Consider the following 12,984-nt stretch of genomic DNA (forward strand, 5'->3'; position numbering starts at 1 on the left):
GTTATTCACGGAATTAGTAACGACCCTCTTCCCAGCGCTCGGAGATTGGTCGATGAAAGGGACTTTCGGGAGCCATGCCGAAGGCCGTAAATCCCAGCTCGGCGTGATTGTATTCCTCCCGCACGTGGGACTCATTAAATCCGAGTGTACACACTTCATGAATTAGCGCTGCCTAATGTCCGCATGGCACCGCGCGACTTCCCCGGTAAACCAAGGCTCGCCCCCCCCCACCTCAACCAAGGCTCGCCCCCCACCTCAACCAAGGCTCGCCCCCCCCCACCTCAACCAAGGCTCGCCCCCCCCCCACCTCAACCAAGGGGAAGACCCTGGAGGTCGCTGCAGCGCGTCGCCTGATCTGGCGGAGGGGAGCAGATGCTGGCGAGGTGTGGCGGTGGTCGTGGTGGTGTTGGCGAGGTCTGGCCGTGCGTTGTGGTGGTGGTGGTGGTGGTGTTGGCGAGGTCTAGCCGTGCGTTGTGGTGGTGTTGGCGAAGTCTGGCCGTGCGTTGTGGTGGTGGTGGTGTTGGCGAGGTCTGGCCGTGCGTTGTGGTGGTGGTGTTGGCGAGGTCTAGCCGTGCGTTGTGGTGGTGGTGGTGGTGGTGTTGGCGAAGTCTGGCCGTGCGTTGTGGTGGTGTTGGCGAGGTCTAGCCGTGCGTTGTGGTGGTGGTGGTGGTGGTGTTGGCGAAGTCTGGCCGTGCGTTGTGGTGGTGTTGGCGAGGTCTGGCCGTGCGTTGTGGTGGTGGTGGTGTTGGCGAGGTCTAGCCGTGCGTTGTGGTGGTGTTGGCGAGGTCTAGCCGTGCGTTGTGGTGGTGGTGGTGGTCGTGGTGGTGTTGGCGAGGTCTGGCCGTGCGTTGTGGTGGTGGTGGTGGTCGTGGTGGTGTTGGCGAGGTCTGGCCGTGCGTTGTGGAGTAGGTGGTGGTGGTCGTGGTGGTGTTGGCGAAGTCTGGCCGTGCGTTGTGGTGGTGGTGGTGGCATCAGCGGCTTTGGCCGCAATGACGTCTTTATTGATGCTGTCCGTATTAACGTGGTCACCAGGAACGGTCCACGCGTTTCATGATTCAGCTCAGGATCTTTACGCCGTCATTCCGCGGTGGGTGGGGGGAGCTCTTATCTTGTAGCTGCACACCTCGGCTGGGTGTCTCGGGCTCTATCGGACACGAGCGCGAAGCGTCATGAATGTGGACGCCATAGATACGGTGCGAAAGAGGTTTAATATACATACGTACACACACGTATATGTGCGCACACAGACACTGGATAGATTATATTAATATACTCATCTGATGTGCCATTGAGACCAGAGGCTGTTTTGGCTGCCGTAAAACAAATCTACGTGCAGACAAAACACAATTACAAGATTTGTAAAATACTTTCACGAAAAACCCATTAAGCAGTACATGTTATATATAAAATTGTTACTGATTTTACCCAGATAAGCCACAATGAATCCGAAGACTATTTTCGCAGGAGAGTCCTGCATTGGAATGATTGGCCACCACCACTTACATTGCATATTTATGCAATATCATTATAATTATATTGCATATTTATGCTATATCATTATAATTATGCACATGCAAATTCACTGAACGCGAAGGCGTTTTATGAATACATGGCTCGGATTCAGATTTCTGATAGAGCGAAGACACGGGCCCAGATCCTTCCACAGCAACAGGTCAACTCGTGCTCCCGTCTGTGGGCAGCCTCATCCGAGTCCATCCGTACTCGAGTCCCGAGTTCCCCAACCTGATGAAGCTCGCGGCACTTTTAGCGTAAACGTCGTCCCGCATTGGTGTTGGACTCAGTGGTGGGAAATCCGAAGCCCCCGGTGATCAATGGGAGCTCTATCGGTTAGAATTTGAAAAAATGTATCGTCTTGTTACAAGCAGTAAGAATGTCCGTGTAACCGTGATAATCTCGTCGGGTCGTGGATGGGGTTAGTGACAATAATTTTGACATTTGAAATAAATCTATCACGACGTGTGACCTAACCCAAAACAATGAAATACAATTTCGAGATTTCCAAATCGCGACTCGTTCCGTAAATTAAACTTAACGGAGATGGCGATGGTTAAATACCTCAGATTAGCACGTTTGGCTACGTACGGTGCGAAAGAAGTTCAACGTACAAAGACGTGGCGCAGACGCACGAGGTGCCACGTGCTCGTGGACCCACGTCACAGCGCGCAGTTGACTTCGCGACGTGACGTCACTGTTGAAGCGCCTCTCGCGCGCGGCCGGTATCGATGACCGCGGCTTCCGCTTGGGTTTGTTATCAACAGCATCCACAACGACGTGTGTGTGTGTGTGCTTACAGGGTAGCCCGAAAGTCAGGGCGCATAGGGTTTATATATTTATATTCACAAATCGCATAGGATGATTTAACTTATATTTACAAATGTTTAAAACTGACTTGGATTAGCGTTCATTCATGCATAAATTCTGTTTTTAAATTAATGTAGGACTTTTTTTTAATGATTACAAGTGCAATTTTTGAACATTCGTCAATTATGTTTCATCTCATTTCGTACATTGGTCGAGTTTCGTAAGCGACGGATTTGAGGTGACCCCACAGGAAGAAGAAACACAGGCAACAATAACAACAATGATAACAACAATAACAACAATGATAACAACAATAACAACAATGATAACAACAATAACAACAATGATAACAACAATAACAACAATGATAACAACAATAACAACAATGATAACAACAATAACAACAATGATAACAACAATAACAACAATGATAACAACAATAACAACAATGATAACAACAATAACAACAATAACAACAATGATAACAACAATAACAACAATGATAGCAACAATAACAATAACAACAATGATAACAACAATAACAACAATGATAACAACAATAACAACAATGATAACAACAATAACAACAATGATAACAATGATAACAATGATAACAATGATAACAATGATAACAACAATGATAACAACAATGATAACAACAATGATAACAACAATGATAACAACAATGATAACAACAATAACAACAATGATAACAATGATAACAATGATAACAACAATGATAACAACAATGATAACAACAATGATAACAACAATGATAACAACAATGATAACAACAATAACAACAATGATAACAATGATAACAATGATAACAATGATAACAACAATGATAACAACAATGATAACAACAATGATAACAACAATGATAACAACAATGATAACAACGATGATAACAATAATGATGATAATGATATCAATAATCTAGATATCAATAATGATGATATCCATAATAGAGGGATTTTAGCGTTAGATCGCGTAAATATAAATGTGTCATATTCTTGGTTTTATTATGTATTATTTCCCTTCTACGTGACTTTACCGAAAGAACCAAGAATATGAATCCCTGCAGTCACGAAAGCTTTACATCGAAATATAAATATGTCCTTAAACCCGCCGCCACCCGGCACAGCACATTAGTAAAGTTTATCACGCAAACAGAACGTGCCAATTCGTGACTAGTTCAGCACACCGCTTGTGTGTTGGAGAGTAAACCCACCACAACATTTACCGTTGTCAATATTGTGGGCGTGCTGAACTAGTAACGAATTGGCACGTTTTGTTAACGTGACAAACCTTACGAGTTGGTTGTGTCGGGGTTGGCGGGTTTAACGACACATTTAGATTTACGAGTTCTCACCCAAAACACCTCTATTATGGATAATATTGGTCGCGAAAGCCGACGTGCTAAACATTAATAATGATAGATACAATATTAACTTTAAGAATAAACAATTAAAACAATTTAATGTCATTGTTCAAATAAATGAAACAACCCTATATGCCCTGACTGTTGGGTCACTCTGTGTATATAGATGTACAATATATATTTAGAGTTTCGTGTCAAACTCGCATCTATTTTTCACGTCGAGGGTCTTCATGCAATGCGCAGTTCACCAGCAGTGGTTTCATCCGAGCCCGAGTCTGCTCACAGTGGCAATGAAAGTCTAAGCCACCCCAAGAGTTTGGCTTTGCCCAAGCAATACTGCTGAGCAGATGCACTTGTAGGAGGTTAGGTCGCGTTTAACATAGTTACATGGAAAGACAACGATGTGACGGAGGATAAATGTTGTGATATTCGAGTATTTATCTCACCCAGTCGAGGAGGGGGGTGGGGGGTAGATTCGAGACGAGAGCTGTACCATTGGCACGTGACGCCCATTCAGCTGGGCTCCTCTAAGTGGACTCAGCCCAAACACAGAACGTGACGCGGCGTCTGAATGCGATGGGAACTCAAGGCCGGCGCGCTGGCGAGATACCGGCCACAACATCGACCCCCCCCGCTCCTCCCACCCCGCATCCTTCGTTCCGTCCGACCTAACCAGGCGCTCGCGGACAGCACGAACCTCGACTACTCGGCTAGATCAGGGCTCTACGGTACATTCGCCCACTATTGAGTAGTGACATAGCCAACACTGTGGCGTACTGGATAGTATCAACAAGCCTCGGTTATTGCAACTCACTACTTTGCGCGACGTCTGGCAAACAAACGTTACCAAGCTGCAGGGTGTGCGCAGTTGTTGGGCACGTGCCGTGACCAGTACCGCAAGCGTTGACCGTGTCCGTTCAATGCTCGCCGAACTGCATTAGCGTTCGGTTGCCGAACGAAGACATTATCATGTCACACTCATCATACACAGAAAGTGCGTGCCACAAATGAACAACAATACCTCGCTGATCTCGTCAAGGAGCTTAGACCATCAAGCGAACCCCGGTCATCCTCGCGGTGGCTTTTGGCTGGCCAGTGGACAGAAACGGTCAAGGCATCGCGCGCTTTGCGATGCGCTTCTGCAGCCGTGTGGACCGCACTTCCTTCCGATATTAGGCAGCCGCTGGAGCTATACACTTTTAAAACTAGGCGGAACGTTCATGTATTTAGCACTGCTTTTAGTGTTCAGTTTGCTGTCCTGCCCCCGCACCCCCGAAGAGCACGGTGGGCTACACACACACACACATGGGTGAGCACGTGTCGATGTGTGAACGTGTCAGTGTCTGTGTGTGTATGCAGGTGTTTGTGTGCGCGTGTGTGTTTGCGTGCACGTGATCGGGGCATTGTATACCAACACCGGTGGGGATTATCTGAACCGGTCCTGGGACTCACACAGCCTCAACTGAGTAGCTGTTGCGGTGTATAAACATCAGCGCTGGGGAGACAAAGGGGGTCGGGCGTGGTTGTTGTGCCAGCACTTCCCCTAACGGTGTGTTAAAGACTATAACGGGGGGGATCTTTGTCTTTGCACGAGTATGTTTAGGCGGTTGTGTGTGTACGTGTACCTGTGTGTGTACGTGTGTCTGTGTGTGTACGTGTGTGTGCGGGCGTGGGTTGAGGGACGGCGCACAGGCGAATCCACACCCACTCACAGTCGCGAACACTCGCCCCGCATTCACGCAGAGATGCAGAATCAAACGCGCTATGACCAATAGAAACCGAACCAAATTCCGTCTCTCTAACACGTGACATAGAAAGATTCGTAATCTATCCGCCTCTCGGCTTTGCGGAGCAACGTCGTCACGCCGCGTGCGTGAAAGCGAGACAACTCTCGACCGGGTTTTGACCTTCTGGGTTTCATCAGCAGCCAGGCTCCATTTGAGGACAATCGTCAGGGTCGACCCGCTTCCCACCAACCCGGCGATTATGGCAACGCGCGCGAGAACGGCGCAGAGGGAGGGAGCTCCGTCTCCTCGTGGGGACAACAACGACGTCCCATGGAGCGGCGACTGTCGACCTCACAGGGCCCGAGCGTCATCGCTCTCAGCGCCTTCAAGATCCCTCCTCGACTCGCCCCTGCCTGGCTCTCCCCTCTCAACTCACTCTACTCCCCTCTACATACTCTCCTGCCTCTCCCCTATCATCTCACTCTGCTCCCCTCCACGCACTCTCCTGCCTCTCCCCTCTCATCTCACTCTACTCCCCTCCACGCACTCTCCTGCCTCTCCCCTCCCATCTCACTCTACTCCCATCCACGCACCCTCCTGCCTCTCCCCTCTCAACTCACTCTACTCCCCTCTACATACTCTCCTGCCTCTCCCCTCTCATCTCACTCTGCTCCCCTCCACGCACTCTCCTGCCTCTCCCCTCTCATCTCACTCTGCTCCCCTCCACGCACTCTCCTGCCTCTCCCCTCTCATCTCACTCGACTCCCCCTCCACGCACTCTCCTGCCTCTCCCCTCTCATCTCACTCTGCTCCCCTCCACGCACTCTCCTGCCTCTCCCCTCTCATCACACAGCCTGGTGTGTCGCTACACGGGAAGGTCTGCGCCCTGTTTTTTGGGAGGTGGGGGGAGGGAGGGGGGCGTCTCGCCTGTTCCGCTAAGTGTGCGCGCGGAGCTCGCGGTGATGGCGCGGAGCCGCATTCCGGAACAGAAGACCCCGATGCGGGTAGCGGGGCGCGGCGCGCTCGCTCGCGGCTCGCGCACCTCGACGTGCGGGAGAGTGCGCGTAGCGCGAGTTCGTTTGCCTGTGCGTGTGTGTCTGTGCGTGTGTGTCTGTGCGTGTGTGTCTGTGCGTGTGTGTCTGTGTGTGTGTCTGTGTATGTGTCTGTGCGTGTGTGTCTGTGCGTGTGTGTCTGTGCGTGTGTGTTTGTGCGTGTGTGTCTGTGCGTGTGTGTCTGTGCGTGTGTCTGTGTGTGCCTGTGCGTGTGTGTCTGTGCGTGTGTGTCTGTGCGTGTGTGTCTGTGCGTCTGTGTTTGTGCGTGTGTGTCTGTGCGTGTGTGTCTGTGTGTGTGTCTGTGTGTGTGTCTATGCGTGTGTGTCTATGCGTGTGTGTCTATGCGTGTGTGTCTGTGCGTGTGTGTCTGTGCGTGTGTGTCTGTGTGTGTGTCTATGCGTGTGTGTCTGTGCGTGTGTGTCTATGCGTGTGTGTCTATACGTGTGTGTCTATGCGTGTATGTCTGTGCGTGTGGGGGAGCGGTAGCGTAGTGACCTAACCTGGCGAAACCTTATTTTGATTCGCGCTCACTGCCAACATCATTGACGAATATCTGAACCAGTCCTGGCCCCTAGGTTAACTCAGCCTTAAAAAAATAGTAACCTGGCGCTGTGTGTAAACATCGCCATTGGGGAGACAAAGGCGGGCAAGCGTGATGTTGGCCACACAAGCCCCTCGTATGCCGTGCCGGCCCTTATAGGCGCTCGCTAACAGCACTTGCCCCGCAAGTCTGTTGAGGCTACACGGGGGATCTTTGTCTCGTGCGCGTGTGTGTGTAAGCGAGAGCGGTAATTTCCGTCCGTGTGTCATCGTCGTCCAGTGCCAGCGGCTGAGAGGTGCGGGCTCTGGGCGCTTCGTGCAGCAGGAGCATGAAGAGGAGAGTGCGAGGGAGAGAGCCGTGGCGGAGGAAGAGAGAGCGAGAGCTGGGGGGGAGGGCGCGTGCCCATCTGCCCCCCACCCCGCACCTCTCTCATCCCTCTCACAATGGAACCCCGAGAGCCACGGGTTTGGTTTTAAGCCGCGCGGCGATGTCGCTCTCGCTACGCTCCTCGCTCGGGACCCACTTCGCCTCGCATCAATGGGGTCTCGCCCTTCGCCCCCCCGCCCTTCGTTCCCCCGCCCTTCTCCCCCGCCCTTCGCCTCCCCCGCCCTTCGCCCCCCCGCCCTCCCCCCCCCGCCCTTCGTCCCCTCGCCCTAAGCCCCCCCTACCTTCGCCCCCCCCCGCCCTTCGCCCCCCCGCCCTTACTTCCCCTGCCCGTGCCGTGGCCCCCACGCCGTCGGGCCCTGACTGACGCCCTTGGTCCGGTATCGAACCGACGTCAGGAGCCTGCGTGGACAGTCGTGACGTCGTGTGCTTGAGTAGGCGACTGTGGGCAGGGGTGGCGCAGTGATTAGCGCACCGTGTGAAGAGCACGGCGATCCGAGGCTGATTTCCGACCACGGCTAACACCCTCCTCGCCTTTTCACCGACCCGCACCGGTCGGGGTGGTGAAGTATGGTCAAACAACCTCCAGGAGCGACACGGCGTCGCGAAGAGGCCTACGTCCGGCAGTGGATTCACAAAGATCTCGGAATTATTATTTCAATGTTTACTATTTTCAATGTTTTTAAGTGCCTGCATTGACAGTATACGTAAACTGTATGTATATACTGTACGTATCAAGTCGATGTATAATGTAAGTCATTAAACGCGCTGTAGCCTCACATGCTAATCGCACAGAATAATCACGAACGGTTGAGTTGATGTTTCCTGGTCGAGACTAAACGTAATATGTATATATATATACACACACACACATATATATAACTCTGCTGCATTTCCTTTGCATTTCATATTATCCGTCTATGTATTTTATGGAGTATATTATTTAAATGCAGTAAACTGATACAACAACGTGTATTCGGGAGCGTAAAGTGGCATTTGTCTATGTGACCGCTCGTCCGGATGTATTAAGTATTTTGCAATCAGTTCGTAATTATACAGCTGAGTCCGTGTATCCAGACTAGAATATTAAATGTACGCACCAGACTTTAGACATAGGTGTATATACAACAGCATCATAATGATCCACGATCAATCCACTGCCGGATGAAGTCTCGGGTGACATGATCAGTGCGTCCCGAACTCTGTTGCGCAATCACCGACCACCCAACTGGCGGCAGGCGAATTCAATCTCTACTTAGTCGCAGCTAATTACAGGTTTACACGAGTCGGTAAGGTTTTATGAACTAAGTTGAAGCATTATTTTAATTAGGCTCACTCGTACGTGAATGACGCAAATTAAGCATCGGGTGTCTACTTCACCGTTAGAAGTTTATCACTATTATTATTGTTTAACTCGTGTCTGTGTGTGCGTGTCTGTGTGTGCGTGTTTGTGTGTGGCTGTGTGTGCCACTGCAGCGGTACGCGCACTGCACTACGAACCCGGCCACCCGAGTTCGATTCCCGCTCACAGCCACCAACACCAGTGACGGTTATCTGAACCGGTCTTTGGCCTCCCCTAGGTCGACTCAGCCTCAAATGAGTACACGGTGCGGTGTGTTAAAACATCGGCACTGGGAAGACAAAGGCAGCAGGGCGTGGTGCTGAGCACCCACCTCCTCCTGTGTCGTGCCCGTCTTTGTAGGTGCTCGCAAGCCGAACTTCCCCCCAACAATATGTTAAGGTGATACTGGGGATCTTTGTATTGTTGTAAGCAGACGCGCACATCGGTTAAGCGTGAAGATGTTTACTCTCAATTACAGAGACGCAAACCGGACGCATGTCAGATTGCTGCTCGAATCTCGCCCGGGTCAAATCGCAAGAATCGCGACAGTACCACACGTACGTAGACAGTATATGTGTACTGTTCGCAGCGTGTGTATCGTATCTTACTTGTGTGTTCATGCAGTGGCACTCGTGGACTGAACACGAGCGTTGTGCTGGCCATTCACCCCATTACATTCCGAGCTTGCCTTCATAGGTGCTACACACGAACAGCACTTGCCCCAACAGTCTGTTAAGGATATACGATAGAGTTGTGTGTCTGTGTGTACGCACACACGCACCACGCATGTATTGCGCCACTGAACTTGAGATCGGAGGCACAGCAATAAAGAACAACGTGGATCGCGCAACTTAAATATATGGAGTGGTTTATGAATCAAGGTAATGTCTTCCCTTAGGGCAACACATTCGACATTTACCGCAGCTTTGCTTGGAGTAGGGATTATTATCGGCGCTGCTACTCGAGTGAAACGTACGCCGATTCGCGTAATAGCCCCGATGTTGTTGCACCCCGTTATGTTCCTATCATCCTGAGCACACTTCACGCACGTGCTACCCCACGGCAGCGCAGCGACACGAGGACGAGACGGAGTGAGACGGATGTGGCTGCGGGAGTACTTCCCGAAACGCCGATCCGGAATGTTCCGGCGGGAATGTTGACAACCTCGCCTAGTTTACAAGAGGCCGTGGGTTCGATCCCCACCTGACGCCTGTTGATTTGGAGTTTGCGTGTCTTTCTCCCCGTGATAACGTGGATTTTTATCGGGGTCCTTCGGTTTTTCCCTCCACATTTAGAATGAACATGCGGACATTTCTGCATGATGAGCCACTTCGTTGAGCTATCATTTGTGGCCAGGTCGCTTGTGAAGAAGAGCTGCATAGCTCAATGGTGCTTATTTGGTAAAATAGAAACTAGTTTAGTTTTAGTTCATAGGTCGAGTAGTGCATGTACACGCCGTGTACACTACACGTGTACACTGCACACGTGTGCAGTGTACACGTGTGCAGTGTACACTACACGTGTATAGTACACACGTGTACACTACACGTGTACACTGCACACGTGTGCAACGCGTGTCCAACGTCGAGAAGAATCTTCTTCTACTTTTTAAAAACCACTAAACACATTGTAGGTGTCAGCCCGTTATTTTGTATTACATATATATATACCGTATTCTTCGGATTATAAGACGCACTTCCGTAATTAATTTAAATAAAACAATTATGGGTGCGTATTTTAAATCCGCTGTGTGTACACCATATAACTATGCATATATTTTCACATGACATGTTTTGTATAAGTTTATTGACACCAGTAACACGTTTGGAGCGCGTCTTTCTTTCCGAAGCGTCTCATAATTCGGAGAACATGGTAATGACACAGTAACTGTTCGTTGTTGTTGTTGTTTTTACGAGCAAAAAAAACAACGAAGTGGCTACGCCAGGTAAATTCGAGGCATGAGCGTCGTTTACAAAAAAAAAAATATCTCTACCGAGGTTCCCGTAGGGGAATGAGGATGTCTGGAGGAAGTCGTTTCAGGTTTTACGAGGCACGGATCTCCCCTTTGCACTCCACCTCCTCCTTCTTCCCTGCCTCCCCCTTCTCCCTCCCCCACCTCCCTCTCCGGACACTTCTCAGGGTATGGAGCGAGGCGGCGCACAGCGCTGCCTGCACGCGATCTCCCGGAGTGCGCGCACATGCTACCTAATTCATTGAGGGTCTGGTGGGAGGGATGTCAACACTGTCAATTAAATACAAAACATCGGGAGCATTGTTTACATCTGGGCTGCAACTTGGCGACGGTTCGTCCGATTTTGGGGGTGAAAATTTGCCAATGTCTCTATGGCGAACGCGATGAACTTCAGATGTGCAGGTCGAAGTGCCGAAATAGCCCCCAAAGTGCAATACCACGGCCACCCTCCTGTCTTTCAACATAGTTCGCTACAAGAAGCAGTCTGTCCGGAGAGTCCGAGGCTTGGGCACTTTGCGCTATGTAGCATCAACAACGCACTGCGACTTTATAGGCTCAAAGCAGTATCTCTCACTTGTTGGTAAAAACAAAATACATTCCTCAATTACACTGCGTGGCCTTAAAGGATATATACAGGGTGCTTAAAATTTTTTTAACACTTATATGGGACTATCGTTTTAATGGAAAAAGAACGGATGATACACTTTAACATGATAACAAATGTAACGTTAATAGCTTCAAAAAGCCAGTCTCCACTTGTTCACCATCATTGTCAACACGTGCCTGGAATTTCTCCAGGTGGTCTCCAGAGCCCGGAGACACATTTCTTGGAAACTCTCAGAAGTGTTAAACTAATTTTGAAGCATCCTGCATACAATAGGCGACGTTTCGGACAAAGGCCTTTGTTCGTAGCACGCTCAACCTCACCAATTGATACCAGCTGACGTGGACGTGTTCAAGTGAATAGGTCAGAAATTAGATTTTTGATGATGATGATGATGTTGTTGTCCACAGCAGAGATCACAGCAGGTAAACACCAATCAATCTCGCCACCGCAGCGGACTCTCGTGACGTCACTACCTGCAAGCATCACTGTGACGTCACAAGAGCGCCATATATTCGCAATATTGAGCAAACTAGTAAATGTGAGCTGCTGCTGTTGTTGTTCTTTGTTTCCTGAATGGAGCTTCAAGCTTCCGCCGCAGCGACGTGTAAGCTGAAGGGAAGAGCCGCGCGCGCGTGCGTGAGTGTCCGTGTGTGCGGTATTCATGTCGCCCACTCAACGTTACAACAACAACAACTCGGCAGCACGAGAGTGGAGGCCCCTCGGTTCGCGCTGGCCGCTCGTGACGACGACGTCGTCGTTGGATGCACCGGAACGCGGCCCAGTGAGAGGCGTTCTCTCATTCGCAGCGCCCTCAAAGCTCCCGACCGCCGCAACTCGCGAATGCGGACAAACTCGGCTCTGATCTCAAAGCCTCGCAGCGGAACGTGAGCTCTCCCAACGAGAAATCAATGCGACTTTTTTTGCTTGCAAACTCTCTTTTTCGCTCTCTCTCTGTGTCTCTCTGCTCTGTAGGAGGGACATGCACTGAAACGTTGGCTTACTGGTATATTGTTCCGCTGGTAAAGCCATGAGTGTTGATGGGCGATGCGGTGAGCAGGCTTTCGAGTGTGTGCCTCCGCACCACTGCCCGGTGTTTGTGTTGTGACGCGGGCGGTCCTGAAGAGTGTCCAGCTCGTGCGGGCAGCGCCTGGCCGCCCAGCGCCCCTCCTCCTCACCACGCGGAGCCGATCCGAGGAGTCCACGACACCCCTGAGGTGCGCAAGCTCCTGCGAGACGCATCGCGCAACACGCTTTGCCGTGCCCGTCCTGGGCTGCCCGCCGGCCCAGCGCTGCCCTGCCCACCCAGCCTGCCCTGCCCACTGAACCTTAGCCATTGAACTCTGCCCATCCAGGCCTACCCACTCAGCCGTGCCCACCCAGCATTTGTTCACTTAGCCGTGCCCACCCAGCCGTGCCCCGCGCGAGTCGAGAGGCGTCTGCACGTGTGTTGTGTGTGTGTACACGTGTGTGCGTGTGCACGTGTGTGTACACGTGTGTGTATGTGCACACGTGTGTGTGTGTGCACACGTGTGTGTGTGTGTACACGTGTGTGTGTGGCCGCGCAGACTCTGGTTTGTTGCCACAAGTTTTGAGCGAATCGTGTTTTCACAGCGAGCTACTCGGGCTCCCCGTACTATAACTTACTGCAGGTTT

The sequence above is a fragment of the Lethenteron reissneri genome, chromosome 17 (assembly GCF_015708825.2).
Source record: "Lethenteron reissneri isolate LAM-NWPU_2019-01 chromosome 17, ASM1570882v1, whole genome shotgun sequence".
In the NCBI taxonomy this organism is placed as follows: domain Eukaryota; kingdom Metazoa; phylum Chordata; class Hyperoartia; order Petromyzontiformes; family Petromyzontidae; genus Lethenteron; species Lethenteron reissneri.